Raw genomic sequence first — 15,990 nt, 5'->3', positions numbered from 1 at the left:
GTTGTTTCTTAGCTTCGCAAAGACCGGGAAGCAAGATGCTTTGGGCCTCTCTGCCCCTTGGAAACAGGGCAGCACTTGGGGCCTGGCAGCTCTAGGGCAATGGAGCACACCCAGAGCCGGAGTTCTACTTCAGCCAGATGAGGCCTGCCAAGAAACTGCGTTTCACAGGCCTTTCAAAGACATGTTCCCGGTAGGCTGTAAGAGCACGGGGCAGAGCGAGTTGGTTCTTAGCTTCCCAGAGAGCTGGAAGCAAGATGCTTTGGGGCCTCTCTGCCCCTTTGGAAACAAGGCAGCACCTTGGGCCTGGCAGCTCTAGGGCAATGGAGCACACCCAGAGCAGAAGTTCTACTTCAGCCAAATCAGGCCTGCCAGGAAACGGCGTTTCACAGGCCTTGGTAAGAGATGTTCCCGGTAGGCTGTAAGAGCACTGGGCAACGCCAGATGTTTCTTAGCTTCCCGAAGAGCTGGAAGCAAGATGCTTTGGTGCCACTCTCTCACTTTGGAATCAAGGCAGCCCTTTGGGGCAGGTAGCTCCAGGCCAGTGGAGCACACCCAGAGCAGAAGTTCTACTTCGGCCGGTTCAGGCCACCAACAAACTGCGTTTCACAGGCCTTGGTAAGAGATGTTCCCGGTAGGCTGTAAGAGCACTGGGCAACGCCAGATGTTTCTTAGCTTCCCGAAGAGCTGGAAGCAAGATGCTTTGGGGCCTCTCTGCCCCTTTGCAAACAAGGCGGCCCTTTGGGCCAGGCAGCTCTAGGCCAATGGAGCACACCCAGAGCAGAAGTTCTACTTCAGCTAGATCAGGCCACCTACAAAGTGCGTTTCACAGGCCTTGGTAAGAGATTTTCTCTCAGGCTGTAAGAGCACTGGGCAGAGCCAGTTGTTTCTTAGCTTCCCGAAGAGCTGGAAGCAAGATGCTTTGGGGGCTCCCTGCCCCTTTGCCAACAAGGCCGACCTTTGGGCCTTTCAGCTCTAGGCCAATGGAGCACACCCAGAGCAGAAGTTCTACCTCAGCCAGATAAGGCCTGCCAAGAAACTGCGTTTCAAAGGCTTTGGTAAGAGATGTTCCCGGTACTCTGTCAGAGCACTGGGCAGAGACAGTTGTCTCTTAGCTTCCCAATGAGCTGGAAGCAAGATGCTTTGGGGCCTCTCTGCCCCTTGGAAACAGGGCAGCACTTGGGGCCTGGCAGCTCTAGGGCAATGGAGCACACCCAGAGCCGGAGTTCTACTTCAGCCAGATGAGGCCTGTCAAGAAACTGCTTTTCACAGGCCTTTGTATGTGACGTTCCCGGTTGGCTTTGAGAGCACTGTGCAGAGCCAGTTGTTTTAGCTTCCCAGAGAGCAGGAAGCAAGATGCTTTGGGGCCTCTCTCACACTTTGGAAATAAAGGCAGCCCTTTGGGCCTGGCAGCCCTAGGCCAATGGAGTACACCCAGAGCAGAAGTTCTACCTCAGCCAGATCAGGCCTTCCAAGAAACTGCGTCTCACAGGCCTTTCTCTGTCACGTTGCCGGTAGGCTGTGAGAGCACTGTGCAGAGCCAGTTGTTTCTTAGCTTCCCAAAGATTTGGAAGCAAGATACTTTGGGGACTCTCAGCCCCTTTGGAAACAAGGCGGCCCTTTGGGCCTGGCAGCTCTAGGCCAAAGTAGCACGCCCAGAGCAGGAGTTCTACTTCAGCCTGATCAGGCCTGCAAAGAAACAGCGTTTGACAGGCCTTGGTAAGAGTTGTTCCCGGTAGGTGTAAGAGCACTGGGCAGAGCCAGTTGTTTCTTAGCTTCGCAAAGACCGGGAAGCAAGATGCTTTGGGCCTCTCTGCCCCTTGGAAACAGGGCAGCACTTGGGGCCTGGCAGCTCTAGGGCAATGGAGCACACCCAGAGCCGGAGTTCTACTTCAGCCAGATGAGGCCTGCCAAGAAACTGCGTTTCACAGGCCTTTCAAAGACATGTTCCCGGTAGGCTGTAAGAGCACGGGGCAGAGCGAGTTGGTTCTTAGCTTCCCAGAGAGCTGGAAGCAAGATGCTTTGGGGCCTCTCTGCCCCTTTGGAAACAAGGCAGCACCTTGGGCCAGGCAGCTCTAGGCCAATGGAGCACACCCAGAGCAGAAGTTCTACTTCAGCTAGATCAGGCCACCTACAAAGTGCGTTTCACAGGCCTTGGTAAGAGATTTTCTCTCAGGCTGTAAGAGCACTGGGCAGAGCCAGTTGTTTCTTAGCTTCCCGAAGAGCTGGAAGCAAGATGCTTTGGGGGCTCCCTGCCCCTTTGCCAACAAGGCCGACCTTTGGGCCTTTCAGCTCTAGGCCAATGGAGCACACCGAGAGCAGAAGTTCTACCTCAGCCAGATAAGGCCTGCCAAGAAACTGCGTTTCAAAGGCTTTGGTAAGAGATGTTCCCGGTACTCTGTCAGAGCACTGGGCAGAGACAGTTGTTTCTTAGCTTCCCAATGAGCTGGAAGCAAGATGCTTTGGGGCCTCTCTGCCCCTTTGCAAACAAGGCATCCCTTTGGGCCTTTCAGCTCTAGGGCAATGGAGCACACCCAGAGCAGAAGTTCTACCTCAGCCAGATCAGGCCTGCCAAGAAACTGCTTTTCACAGGCCTTCGTAAGAGGTGTTCCCGGAAGGCTGTAAGAGTACCTGGCAGAGCGAGTTGTTTCTTAGCTTCAAAAACAGCTGGAAGCAACCTGATTTGGGGCCTCTCTCCCCCTTTGGAAACAAAGCAGCCTTTGTGCCTGGCAGCTCTAGGCCAAAGTAGCACACCCAGAGCACAAGTTCTACCTCAGCCAGATAAGGCCTGTCAAGAAGCTGCGTTTCACAGGCCTTTGTATGTGACGTTCCCGGTTGGCTTTGAGAGCACTGTGCAGAGCCAGTTGTTTTAGCTTCCCAGAGAGCAGGAAGCAAGATGCTTTGGGGCCTCTCTCACACTTTGGAAATAAAGGCAGCCCTTTGGGCCTGGCAGCCCTAGGCCAATGGAGTACACCCAGAGCAGAAGTTCTACCACAGCCAGATCAGGCCTTCCAAGAAACTGCGTCTCACAGGCCTTTCTCTGTCACGTTGCCGGTAGGCTGTGAGAGCACTGTGCAGAGCCAGTTGTTTCTTAGCTTCCCAAAGATTTGGAAGCAAGATACTTTGGGGACTCTCAGCCCCTTTGGAAACAAGGCGGCCCTTTGGGCCTGGCAGCTCTAGGCCAAAGTAGCACGCCCAGAGCAGGAGTTCTACTTCAGCCTGATCAGGCCTGCAAAGAAACAGCGTTTGACAGGCCTTGGTAAGAGTTGTTCCCGGTAGGTGTAAGAGCACTGGGCAGAGCCAGTTGTTTCTTAGCTTCGCAAAGACCGGGAAGCAAGATGCTTTGGGCCTCTCTGCCCCTTGGAAACAGGGCAGCACTTGGGGCCTGGCAGCTCTAGGGCAATGGAACACACCCAGAGCCGGAGTTCTACTTCAGCCAGATGAGGCCTGCCAAGAAACTGCGTTTCACAGGCCTTTCAAAGACATGTTCCCGGTAGGCTGTAAGAGCACGGGGCAGAGCGAGTTGGTTCTTAGCTTCCCAGAGAGCTGGAAGCAGGATGCTTTGGGGCCTCTCTGCCCCTTTGGAAACAAGGCAGCACCTTGGGCCTGGCAGCTCTAGGGCAATGGAGCACACCCAGAGCAGAAGTTCTACTTCAGCCAAATCAGGCCTGCCAGGAAACGGCGTTTCACAGGCCTTGGTAAGAGATGTTCCCGGTAGGCTGTAAGAGCACTGGGCAACGCCAGATGTTTCTTAGCTTCCCGAAGAGCTGGAAGCAAGATGCTTTGGTGCCACTCTCTCACTTTGGAATCAAGGCAGCCCTTTGGGGCAGGTAGCTCCAGGCCAGTGGAGCACACCCAGAGCAGAAGTTCTACTTCGGCCAGTTCAGGCCACCAACAAACTGCGTTTCACAGGCCTTGGTAAGAGATGTTCCCGGTAGGCTGTAAGAGCACTGGGCAACGCCAGATGTTTCTTAGCTTCCCGAAGAGCTGGAAGCAAGATGCTTTGGGGCCTCTCTGCCCCTTTGCAAACAAGGCGGCCCTTTGGGCCAGGCAGCTGTAGGCCAATGGAGCACACCCAGAGCAGAAGTTCTACTTCAGCTAGATCAGGCCACCAACAAAGTGCGTTTCACAGGCCTTGGTAAGAGATTTTCTCTCAGGCTGTAAGAGCACTGGGCAGAGCCAGTTGTTTCTTAGCTTCCCGAAGAGCTGGAAGCAAGATGCTTTGGGGGCTCCCTGCCCCTTTGCCAACAAGGCCGACCTTTGGGCCTTTCAGCTCTAGGCCAATGGAGCACACCGAGAGCAGAATTTCTACCTCAGCCAGATAAGGCCTGCCAAGAAACTGCGTTTCAAAGGCTTTGGTAAGAGATGTTCCCGGTACTCTGTCAGAGCACTGGGCAGAGACAGTTGTTTCTTAGCTTCCCAATGAGCTGGAAGCAAGATGCTTTGGGGCCTCTCTGCCCCTTTGCAAACAAGGCATCCCTTTGGGCCTTTCAGCTCTAGGGCAATGGAGCACACCCAGAGCAGAAGTTCTACCTCAGCCAGATCAGGCCTGCCAAGAAACTGCTTTTCACAGGCCTTCGTAAGAGGTGTTCCCGGAAGGCTGTAAGAGTACCTGGCAGAGCGAGTTGTTTCTTAGCTTCAAAAACAGCTGGAAGCAACATGATTTGGGGCCTCTCTCCCCCTTTGGAAACAAAGCAGCCTTTGTGCCTGGCAGCTCTAGGCCAAAGTAGCACACCCAGAGCACAAGTTCTACCTCAGCCAGATAAGGCCTGTCAAGAAGCTGCGTTTCACAGGCCTTTGTATGTGACGTTCCCGGTTGGCTTTGAGAGCACTGTGCAGAGCCAGTTGTTTTAGCTTCCCAGAGAGCAGGAAGCAAGATGCTTTGGGGCCTCTCTCACACTTTGGAAATAAAGGCAGCCCTTTGGGCCTGGCAGCCCTAGGCCAATGGAGTACACCCAGAGCAGAAGTTCTACCTCAGCCAGATCAGGCCTTCCAAGAAACTGCGTCTCACAGGCCTTTCTCTGTCACGTTGCCGGTAGGCTGTGAGAGCACTGTGCAGAGCCAGTTGTTTCTTAGCTTCCCAAAGATTTGGAAGCAAGATACTTTGGGGACTCTCAGCCCCTTTGGAAACAAGGCGGCCCTTTGGGCCTGGCAGCTCTAGGCCAAAGTAGCACGCCCAGAGCAGGAGTTCTACTTCAGCCAGATCAGGCCTGCCAAGAAACTGCGTTTCACAGGCCTTGGTAAGAGATGTTCCCGGTAGGCTGTAAGAGCACTGGGCAGAGCCAGTTGTTTCTTACCTTCCTGAAAAGCTGGAAGCAAGACGCTTGGGACCCCTCTGCCCGTTTGGGAACAAGGCAGCCTTTTGGGTCGGGAAGCTCTAGGCCAATGGAGCACACGCAGAGCAGGAGTTCTACTTCAGCCTGATCAGGCCTGCAAAGAAACAGCGTTTGACAGGCCTTGGTAAGAGATGTTCCCGGTAGGTGTAAGAGCACTGGGCAGAGCCAGTTGTTTCTTAGCTTCGCAAAGACCGGGAAGCAAGATGCTTTGGGCCTCTCTGCCCCTTGGAAACAGGGCAGCACTTGGGGCCTGGCAGCTCTAGGGCAATGGAGCACACCCAGAGCCGGAGTTCTACTTCAGCCAGATGAGGCCTGCCAAGAAACTGCGTTTCACAGGCCTTTCAAAGACATGTTCCCGGTAGGCTGTAAGAGCACGGGGCAGAGCGAGTTGGTTCTTAGCTTCCCAGAGAGCTGGAAGCAAGATGCTTTGGGGCCTCTCTGCCCCTTTGGAAACAAGGCAGCACCTTGGGCCTGGCAGCTCTAGGGCAATGGAGCACACCCAGAGCAGAAGTTCTACTTCAGCCAAATCAGGCCTGCCAGGAAACGGCGTTTCACAGGCCTTGGTAAGAGATGTTCCCGGTAGGCTGTAAGAGCACTGGGCAACGCCAGATGTTTCTTAGCTTCCCGAAGAGCTGGAAGCAAGATGCTTTGGTGCCACTCTCTCACTTTGGAATCAAGGCAGCCCTTTGGGGCAGGTAGCTCCAGGCCAGTGGAGCACACCCAGAGCAGAAGTTCTACTTCGGCCAGTTCAGGCCACCAACAAACTGCGTTTCACAGGCCTTGGTAAGAGATGTTCCCGGTAGGCTGTAAGAGCACTGGGCAACGCCAGATGTTTCTTAGCTTCCCGAAGAGCTGGGAGCAAGATGCTTTGGGGCCTCTCTGCCCCTTTGCAAACAAGGCGGCCCTTTGGGCCAGGCAGCTCTAGGCCAATGGAGCACACCCAGAGCAGAAGTTCTACTTCAGCTAGATCAGGCCACCTACAAAGTGCGTTTCACAGGCCTTGGTAAGAGATTTTCTCTCAGGCTGTAAGAGCACTGGGCAGAGCCAGTTGTTTCTTAGCTTCCCAAAGAGCTGGAAGCAAAATGCTTTGGGGGCTCCCTGCCCCTTTGCCAACAAGGCCGACCTTTGGGCCTTTCAGCTCTAGGCCAATGGAGCACACCCAGAGCAGAAGTTCTACCTCAGCCAGATAAGGCCTGCCAAGAAATTGCGTTTCAAAGGCTTTGGTAAGAGATGTTCCCGGTACTCTGTCAGAGCACTGGGCAGAGACAGTTGTTTCTTAGCTTCCCAATGAGCTGGAAGCAAGATGCTTTGGGGCCTCTCTGCCCCTTTGCAAACAAGGCATCCCTTTGGGCCTTTCAGCTCTAGGGCAATGGAGCACACCCAGAGCAGAAGTTCTACCTCAGCCAGATCAGGCCTGCCAAGAAACTGCTTTTCACAGGCCTTCGTAAGAGGTGTTCCCGGAAGGCTGTAAGAGTACCTGGCAGAGCGAGTTGTTTCTTAGCTTCAAAAACAGCTGGAAGCAACATGATTTGGGGCCTCTCTCCCCCTTTGGAAACAAAGCAGCCTTTGTGCCTGGCAGCTCTAGGCCAAAGTAGCACACCCAGAGCACAAGTTCTACCTCAGCCAGATAAGGCCTGTCAAGAAGCTGCGTTTCACAGGCCTTTGTATGTGACGTTCCCGGTTGGCTTTGAGAGCACTGTGCAGAGCCAGTTGTTTTAGCTTCCCAGAGAGCAGGAAGCAAGATGCTTTGGGGCCTCTCTCACACTTTGGAAATAAAGGCAGCCCTTTGGGCCTGGCAGCCCTAGGCCAATGGAGTACACCCAGAGCAGAAGTTCTACCTCAGCCAGATCAGGCCTTCCAAGAAACTGCGTCTCACAGGCCTTTCTCTGTCACGTTGCCGGTAGGCTGTGAGAGCACTGTGCAGAGCCAGTTGTTTCTTAGCTTCCCAAAGATTTGGAAGCAAGATACTTTGGGGACTCTCAGCCCCTTTGGAAACAAGGCGGCCCTTTGGGCCTGGCAGCTCTAGGCCAAAGTAGCACGCCCAGAGCAGGAGTTCTACTTCAGCCAGATCAGGCCTGCCAAGAAACTGCGTTTCACAGGCCTTGGTAAGAGATGTTCCCGGTAGGCTGTAAGAGCACTGGGCAGAGCCAGTTGTTTCTTACCTTCCTGAAAAGCTGGAAGCAAGACGCTTGGGACCCCTCTGCCCGTTTGGGAACAAGGCAGCCTTTTGGGTCGGGAAGCTCTAGGCCAATGGAGCACACGCAGAGCAGGAGTTCTACTTCAGCCTGATCAGGCCTGCAAAGAAACAGCGTTTGACAGGCCTTGGTAAGAGATGTTCCCGGTAGGTGTAAGAGCACTGGGCAGAGCCAGTTGTTTCTTAGCTTCGCAAAGACCGGGAAGCAAGATGCTTTGGGCCTCTCTGCCCCTTGGAAACAGGGCAGCACTTGGGGCCTGGCAGCCCTAGGGCAATGGAGCACACCCAGAGCCGGAGTTCTACTTCAGCCAGATGAGGCCTGCCAAGAAACTGCGTTTCACAGGCCTTTCAAAGACATGTTCCCGGTAGGCTGTAAGAGCACGGGGCAGAGCGAGTTGGTTCTTAGCTTCCCAGAGAGCTGGAAGCAAGATGCTTTGGGGCCTCTCTGCCCCTTTGGAAACAAGGCAGCACCTTGGGCCTGGCAGCTCTAGGGCAATGGAGCACACCCAGAGCAGAAGTTCTACTTCAGCCAAATCAGGCCTGCCAGGAAACGGCGTTTCACAGGCCTTGGTAAGAGATGTTCCCGGTAGGCTGTAAGAGCACTGGGCAACGCCAGATGTTTCTTAGCTTCCCGAAGAGCTGGAAGCAAGATGCTTTGGTGCCACTCTCTCACTTTGGAATCAAGGCAGCCCTTTGGGGCAGGTAGCTCCAGGCCAGTGGAGCACACCCAGAGCAGAAGTTCTACTTCGGCCAGTTCAGGCCACCAACAAACTGCGTTTCACAGGCCTTGGTAAGAGATGTTCCCGGTAGGCTGTAAGAGCACTGGGCAACGCCAGATGTTTCTTAGCTTCCCGAAGAGCTGGGAGCAAGATGCTTTGGGGCCTCTCTGCCCCTTTGCAAACAAGGCGGCCCTTTGGGCCAGGCAGCTCTAGGCCAATGGAGCACACCCAGAGCAGAAGTTCTACTTCAGCTAGATCAGGCCACCTACAAAGTGCGTTTCACAGGCCTTGGTAAGAGATTTTCTCTCAGGCTGTAAGAGCACTGGGCAGAGCCAGTTGTTTCTTAGCTTCCCAAAGAGCTGGAAGCAAAATGCTTTGGGGGCTCCCTGCCCCTTTGCCAACAAGGCCGACCTTTGGGCCTTTCAGCTCTAGGCCAATGGAGCACACCCAGAGCAGAAGTTCTACCTCAGCCAGATAAGGCCTGCCAAGAAATTGCGTTTCAAAGGCTTTGGTAAGAGATGTTCCCGGTACTCTGTCAGAGCACTGGGCAGAGACAGTTGTTTCTTAGCTTCCCAATGAGCTGGAAGCAAGATGCTTTGGGGCCTCTCTGCCCCTTTGCAAACAAGGCATCCCTTTGGGCCTTTCAGCTCTAGGGCAATGGAGCACACCCAGAGCAGAAGTTCTACCTCAGCCAGATCAGGCCTGCCAAGAAACTGCTTTTCACAGGCCTTCGTAAGAGGTGTTCCCGGAAGGCTGTAAGAGTACCTGGCAGAGCGAGTTGTTTCTTAGCTTCAAAAACAGCTGGAAGCAACATGATTTGGGGCCTCTCTCCCCCTTTGGAAACAAAGCAGCCTTTGTGCCTGGCAGCTCTAGGCCAAAGTAGCACACCCAGAGCACAAGTTCTACCTCAGCCAGATAAGGCCTGTCAAGAAGCTGCGTTTCACAGGCCTTTGTATGTGACGTTCCCGGTTGGCTTTGAGAGCACTGTGCAGAGCCAGTTGTTTTAGCTTCCCAGAGAGCAGGAAGCAAGATGCTTTGGGGCCTCTCTCACACTTTGGAAATAAAGGCAGCCCTTTGGGCCTGGCAGCCCTAGGCCAATGGAGTACACCCAGAGCAGAAGTTCTACCTCAGCCAGATCAGGCCTTCCAAGAAACTGCGTCTCACAGGCCTTTCTCTGTCACGTTGCCGGTAGGCTGTGAGAGCACTGTGCAGAGCCAGTTGTTTCTTAGCTTCCCAAAGATTTGGAAGCAAGATACTTTGGGGACTCTCAGCCCCTTTGGAAACAAGGCGGCCCTTTGGGCCTGGCAGCTCTAGGCCAAAGTAGCACGCCCAGAGCAGGAGTTCTACTTCAGCCAGATCAGGCCTGCCAAGAAACTGCGTTTCACAGGCCTTGGTAAGAGATGTTCCCGGTAGGCTGTAAGAGCACTGGGCAGAGCCAGTTGTTTCTTACCTTCCTGAAAAGCTGGAAGCAAGACGCTTGGGACCCCTCTGCCCGTTTGGGAACAAGGCAGCCTTTTGGGTCGGGAAGCTCTAGGCCAATGGAGCACACGCAGAGCAGGAGTTCTACTTCAGCCTGATCAGGCCTGCAAAGAAACAGCGTTTGACAGGCCTTGGTAAGAGATGTTCCCGGTAGGTGTAAGAGCACTGGGCAGAGCCAGTTGTTTCTTAGCTTCGCAAAGACCGGGAAGCAAGATGCTTTGGGCCTCTCTGCCCCTTGGAAACAGGGCAGCACTTGGGGCCTGGCAGCCCTAGGGCAATGGAGCACACCCAGAGCCGGAGTTCTACTTCAGCCAGATGAGGCCTGCCAAGAAACTGCGTTTCACAGGCCTTTCAAAGACATGTTCCCGGTAGGCTGTAAGAGCACGGGGCAGAGCGAGTTGGTTCTTAGCTTCCCAGAGAGCTGGAAGCAAGATGCTTTGGGGCCTCTCTGCCCCTTTGGAAACAAGGCAGCACCTTGGGCCTGGCAGCTCTAGGGCAATGGAGCACACCCAGAGCAGAAGTTCTACTTCAGCCAAATCAGGCCTGCCAGGAAACGGCGTTTCACAGGCCTTGGTAAGAGATGTTCCCGGTAGGCTGTAAGAGCACTGGGCAACGCCAGATGTTTCTTAGCTTCCCGAAGAGCTGGAAGCAAGATGCTTTGGGGCCACTCTCTCACTTTGGAATCAAGGCAGCCCTTTGGGGCAGGTAGCTCCAGGCCAGTGGAGCACACCCAGAGCAGAAGTTCTACTTCGGCCAGTTCAGGCCACCAACAAACTGCGTTTCACAGGCCTTGGTAAGAGATGTTCCCGGTAGGCTGTAAGAGCACTGGGCAACGCCAGATGTTTCTTAGCTTCCCGAAGAGCTGGAAGCAAGATGCTTTGGGGCCTCTCTGCCCCTTTGCAAACAAGGCGGCCCTTTGGGCCAGGCAGCTCTAGGCCAATGGAGCACACCCAGAGCAGAAGTTCTACTTCAGCTAGATCAGGCCACCAACAAAGTGCGTTTCACAGGCCTTGGTAAGAGATTTTCTCTCAGGCTGTAAGAGCACTGGGCAGAGCCAGTTGTTTCTTAGCTTCCCAAAGAGCTGGAAGCAAGATGCTTTGGGGGCTCCCTGCCCCTTTGCCAACAAGGCCGACCTTTGGGCCTTTCAGCTCTAGGCCAATGGAGCACACCCAGAGCAGAAGTTCTACCTCAGCCAGATAAGGCCTGCCAAGAAACAGCGTTTCAAATTCTTTGGTAAGAGATGTTGCCGGTACTCTGTCAGAGCACTGGGCAGAGACAGTTGTTTCTTAGCTTCCCAAAGAGCTGGAAGCAAGATGCTTTGGGGCCTCTCTGCCCCTTTGCAAACAAGGCATCCCTTTGGGCCTTTCAGCTCTAGGCCAATGGAGCACAGCCAGAGCAGAAGTCCTACTTCAGCCAGATCAGGCCTGCCAAGGAACTGCGTTTCAGAGGCCTTTGTATGTGACGTTCCCGGTAGGCTGTGAGAGCACGGTGCAGAGCCAGTTGTTTCCTTGTTTCCCAAACAGCTGGAAGCAAGACGCTTTGGGGCCTCTCTGCCCCTTTGGACACAAGGCAGCACGTTGGGTCTGGCAGCTCTAGGGCAATGGAGCACAACCAGAGCAGAAGTTCTACTTCTTCCAGATCAGGCCTGCCTAGAAAGTGCGTTTCACAGGCCTTGATAAGAGATGTTCTCTTAGGCTATAAGAGCACTGGGCACAGCCAGTTGTTTCTTAGCTTCCCAAGAGGTGGAAGCAAGATGCTTTGGGGCCTCTCTCCCCCTTTGGAAACAAGGCAGCCCTTTGGGCCTTTCAGCTCTAGGGCAATGGAGCACACCCAGAGCAGAAGTTCTACCTCAGCCAGATCAGGCCTGCCAAGAAACTGCTTTTCACAGGCCTTCGTAAGAGGTGTTCCCGGAAGGCTGTAAGAGTACCTGGCAGAGCGAGTTGTTTCTTAGCTTCAAAAACAGCTGGAAGCAACCTGATTTGGGGCCTCTCTCCCCCTTTGTAAACAAAGCAGCCTTTGTGCCTGGCAGCTCTAGGCCAAAGTAGCACACCCAGAGCACAAGTTCTACCTCAGCCAGATAAGGCCTGTCAAGAAGCTGCGTTTCACAGGCCTTTGTATGTGACGTTCCCGGTTGGCTTTGAGAGCACTGTGCAGAGCCAGTTGTTTTAGCTTCCCAGAGAGCAGGAAGCAAGATGCTTTGGGGCCTCTCTCACACTTTGGAAATAAAGGCAGCCCTTTGGGCCTGGCAGCCCTAGGCCAATGGAGTACACCCAGAGCAGAAGTTCTACCTCAGCCAGATCAGGCCTTCCAAGAAACTGCGTCTCACAGGCCTTTCTCTGTCACGTTGCCGGTAGGCTATGAGAGCACTGTGCAGAGCCAGTTGTTTCTTAGCTTCCCAAAGATTTGGAAGCAAGATACTTTGGGGACTCTCAGCCCCTTTGGAAACAAGGCGGCCCTTTGGGCCTGGCAGCTCTAGGCCAAAGTAGCACGCCCAGAGCAGGAGTTCTACTTCAGCCAGATCAGGCCTGCCAAGAAACTGCGTTTCACAGGCCTTGGTAAGAGATGTTCCCGGTAGGCTGTAAGAGCACTGGGCAGAGCCAGTTGTTTCTTACCTTCCTGAAAAGCTGGAAGCAAGACGCTTGGGACCCCTCTGCCCGTTTGGGAACAAGGCAGCCTTTTGGGTCGGGAAGCTCTAGGCCAATGGAGCACACACAGAGCAGGAGTTCTACTTCAGCCTGATCAGGCCTGCAAAGAAACAGCGTTTGACAGGCCTTGGTAAGAGATGTTCCCGGTAGGTGTAAGAGCACTGGGCAGAGCCAGTTGTTTCTTAGCTTCGCAAAGACCGGGAAGCAAGATGCTTTGGGCCTCTCTGCCCCTTGGAAACAGGGCAGCACTTGGGGCCTGGCAGCTCTAGGGCAATGGAGCACACCCAGAGCCGGAGTTCTACTTCAGCCAGATGAGGCCTGCCAAGAAACTGCGTTTCACAGGCCTTTCAAAGACATGTTCCCGGTAGGCTGTAAGAGCACGGGGCAGAGCGAGTTGGTTCTTAGCTTCCCAGAGAGCTGGAAGCAAGATGCTTTGGGGCCTCTCTGCCCCTTTGGAAACAAGGCAGCACCTTGGGCCTGGCAGCTCTAGGGCAATGGAGCACACCCAGAGCAGAAGTTCTACTTCAGCCAAATCAGGCCTGCCAGGAAACGGCGTTTCACAGGCCTTGGTAAGAGATGTTCCCGGTAGGCTGTAAGAGCACTGGGCAACGCCAGATGTTTCTTAGCTTCCCGAAGAGCTGGAAGCAAGATGCTTTGGTGCCACTCTCTCACTTTGGAATCAAGGCAGCCCTTTGGGGCAGGTAGCTCCAGGCCAGTGGAGCACACCCAGAGCAGAAGTTCTACTTCGGCCGGTTCAGGCCACCAACAAACTGCGTTTCACAGGCCTTGGTAAGAGATGTTCCCGGTAGGCTGTAAGAGCACTGGGCAGAGACAGTTGTTTCTTAGCTTCCCAAAGTGCTGGAGGCAAGATGCTTTGGGGCCTCTCTCACCCTTTGGAAACAAGGCAGCCCTTAGGTCCTGGTAGCTCTAGGCCTATGTAGCACAACCAGAACAGAAGTTCTACTTCAGCCAGGTCAGGCCTGCCAAGAAACTGCGTTTCACAGGCCTTTCAAAGAGATGTTCTCTTAGGCTGTAAGAGCACTGGGCAGAGCCAGCTGTTTCTTAGCTTCCCGAAGAGCTGGGAGCAAGATGCTTTGGGTCCACTCTCCGTCTTTGGAAACAAGGCAGCCCTTTGGGCCTGGCAGCTCTAGGGCAATGGAGCACACCCAGAGCAGAAGTTCTACTTCAGCCAGATCAGGCCTGCCAGGAAACTGCGTTTCACAGGCCTTGGTAAGAGATGTTCCCGGTAGGCTGTAAGAGCACTGGGCAGAGCCAGTTGTTTCTTACCTTCCTGAAAAGCTGGAAGCAAGACGCTTGGGACCCCTCTGCCCGTTTGGGAACAAGGCAGCCTTTTGGGTCGGGAAGCTCTAGGCCAATGGAGCACACGCAGAGCAGGAGTTCTACTTCAGCCTGATCAGGCCTGCAAAGAAACAGCGTTTGACAGGCCTTGGTAAGAGATGTTCCCGGTAGGCTGTAAGAGCACTGGGCAACGCCAGATGTTTCTTAGCTTCCCGAAGAGCTGGAAGCAAGATGCTTTGGTGCCACTCTCTCACTTTGGAATCTAGGCAGCCCTTTGGGGCAGGTAGCTCCAGGCCAGTGGAGCACACCCAGAGCAGAAGTTCTACTTCGGCCAGTTCAGGCCACCAACAAACTGCGTTTCACAGGCCTTGGTAAGAGATGTTCCCGGTAGGCTGTAAGAGCACTGGGCAACGCCAGATGTTTCTTAGCTTCCCGAAGAGCTGGAAGCAAGATGCTTTGGTGCCACTCTCTCACTTTGGAATCAAGGCAGCCCTTTGGGGCAGGTAGCTCCAGGCCAGTGGAGCACACCCAGAGCAGAAGTTCTACTTTGGCCAGTTCAGGCCACCAACAAACTGCGTTTCACAGGCCTTGGTAAGAGATGTTCCCGGTAGGCTGTAAGAGCACTGGGCAACGCCAGATGTTTCGTAGCTTCCCGAAGAGCTGGAAGCAAGATGCTTTGGGGCCTCTCTGCCCCTTTGCAAACAAGGCGGCCCTTTGGGCCAGGCAGCTCTAGGCCAATGGAGCACACCCAGAGCAGAAGTTCTACTTCAGCTAGATCAGGCCACCAACAAAGTGCGTTTCACAGGCCTTGGTAAGAGATTTTCTCTCAGGCTGTAAGAGCACCGGGCAGAGCCAGTTGTTTCTTAGCTTCCCAAAGAGCTGGAAGCAAGATGCTTTGGGGGCTCCCTGCCCCTTTGCCAACAAGGCCGACCTTTGGGCCTTTCAGCTCTAGGCCAATGGAGCACACCCAGAGCAGAAGTTCTACCTCAGCCAGATAAGGCCTGCCAAGAAACAGCGTTTCAAAGGCTTTGGTAAGAGATGTTGCCGGTACTCTGTCAGAGCACTGGGCAGAGACAGTTGTTTCTTAGCTTCCCAAAGAGCTGGAAGCAAGATGCTTTGGGGCCTCTCTGCCCCTTTGCAAACAAGGCATCCCTTTGGGCCTTTCAGCTCTAGGCCAATGGAGCACAGCCAGAGCAGAAGTCCTACTTCAGCCAGATCAGGCCTGCCAAGGAACTGCGTTTCAGAGGCCTTTGTATGTGACGTTCCCGGTAGGCTGTGAGAGCACGGTGCAGAGCCAGTTGTTTCCTTGTTTCCCAAAGAGCTGGAAGCAAGACGCTTTGGGGCCTCTCTGCCCCTTTGGAAACAAGGCAGCACGTTGGGTCTGGCAGCTCTAGGGCAATGGAGCACAACCAGAGCAGAAGTTCTACTTCTTCCAGATCAGGCCTGCCTAGAAAGTGCGTTTCACAGGCCTTGATAAGAGATGTTCTCTTAGGCTATAAGAGCACTGGGCACAGCCAGTTGTTTCTTAGCTTCCCAAGAGGTGGAAGCAAGATGCTTTGGGGCCTCTCTCCCCCTTTGGAAACAAGGCAGCCCTTTGGGCCTTTCAGCTCTAGGGCAATGGAGCACACCCAGAGCAGAAGTTCTACCTCAGCCAGATCAGGCCTGCCAAGAAACTGCTTTTCACAGGCCTTCGTAAGAGGTGTTCCCGGAAGGCTGTAAGAGTACCTGGCAGAGCGAGTTGTTTCTTAGCTTCAAAAACAGCTGGAAGCAACATGATTTGGGGCCTCTCTCCCCCTTTGGAAACAAAGCAGCCTTTGTGCCTGGCAGCTCTAGGCCAAAGTAGCACACCCAGAGCACAAGTTCTACCTCAGCCAGATAAGGCCTGTCAAGAAGCTGCGTTTCACAGGCCTTTGTATGTGACGTTCCCGGTTGGCTTTGAGAGCACTGTGCAGAGCCAGTTGTTTTAGCTTCCCAGAGAGCAGGAAGCAAGATGCTTTGGGGCCTCTCTCACACTTTGGAAATAAAGGCAGCCCTTTGGGCCTGGCAGCCCTAGGCCAATGGAGTACACCCAGAGCAGAAGTTCTACCTCAGCCAGATCAGGCCTTCCAAGAAACTGCGTCTCACAGGCCTTTCTCTGTCACGTTGCCGGTAGGCTGTGAGAGCACTGTGCAGAGCCAGTTGTTTCTTAGCTTCCCAAAGATTTGGAAGCAAGATGCTTTGGGGACTCTCAGCCCCTTTGGAAACAAGGCGGCCCTTTGGGCCTGGCAGCTCTAGGCCAAAGTAGCACGCCCAGAGCAGGAGTTCTACTTCAGCCAGATCAG

This window comes from Equus asinus, unplaced genomic scaffold (genome assembly GCF_041296235.1).
Source record: "Equus asinus isolate D_3611 breed Donkey unplaced genomic scaffold, EquAss-T2T_v2 contig_816, whole genome shotgun sequence".
Lineage (NCBI taxonomy): Eukaryota > Metazoa > Chordata > Mammalia > Perissodactyla > Equidae > Equus > Equus asinus.
This window is presented reverse-complemented; position numbering follows the sequence as displayed.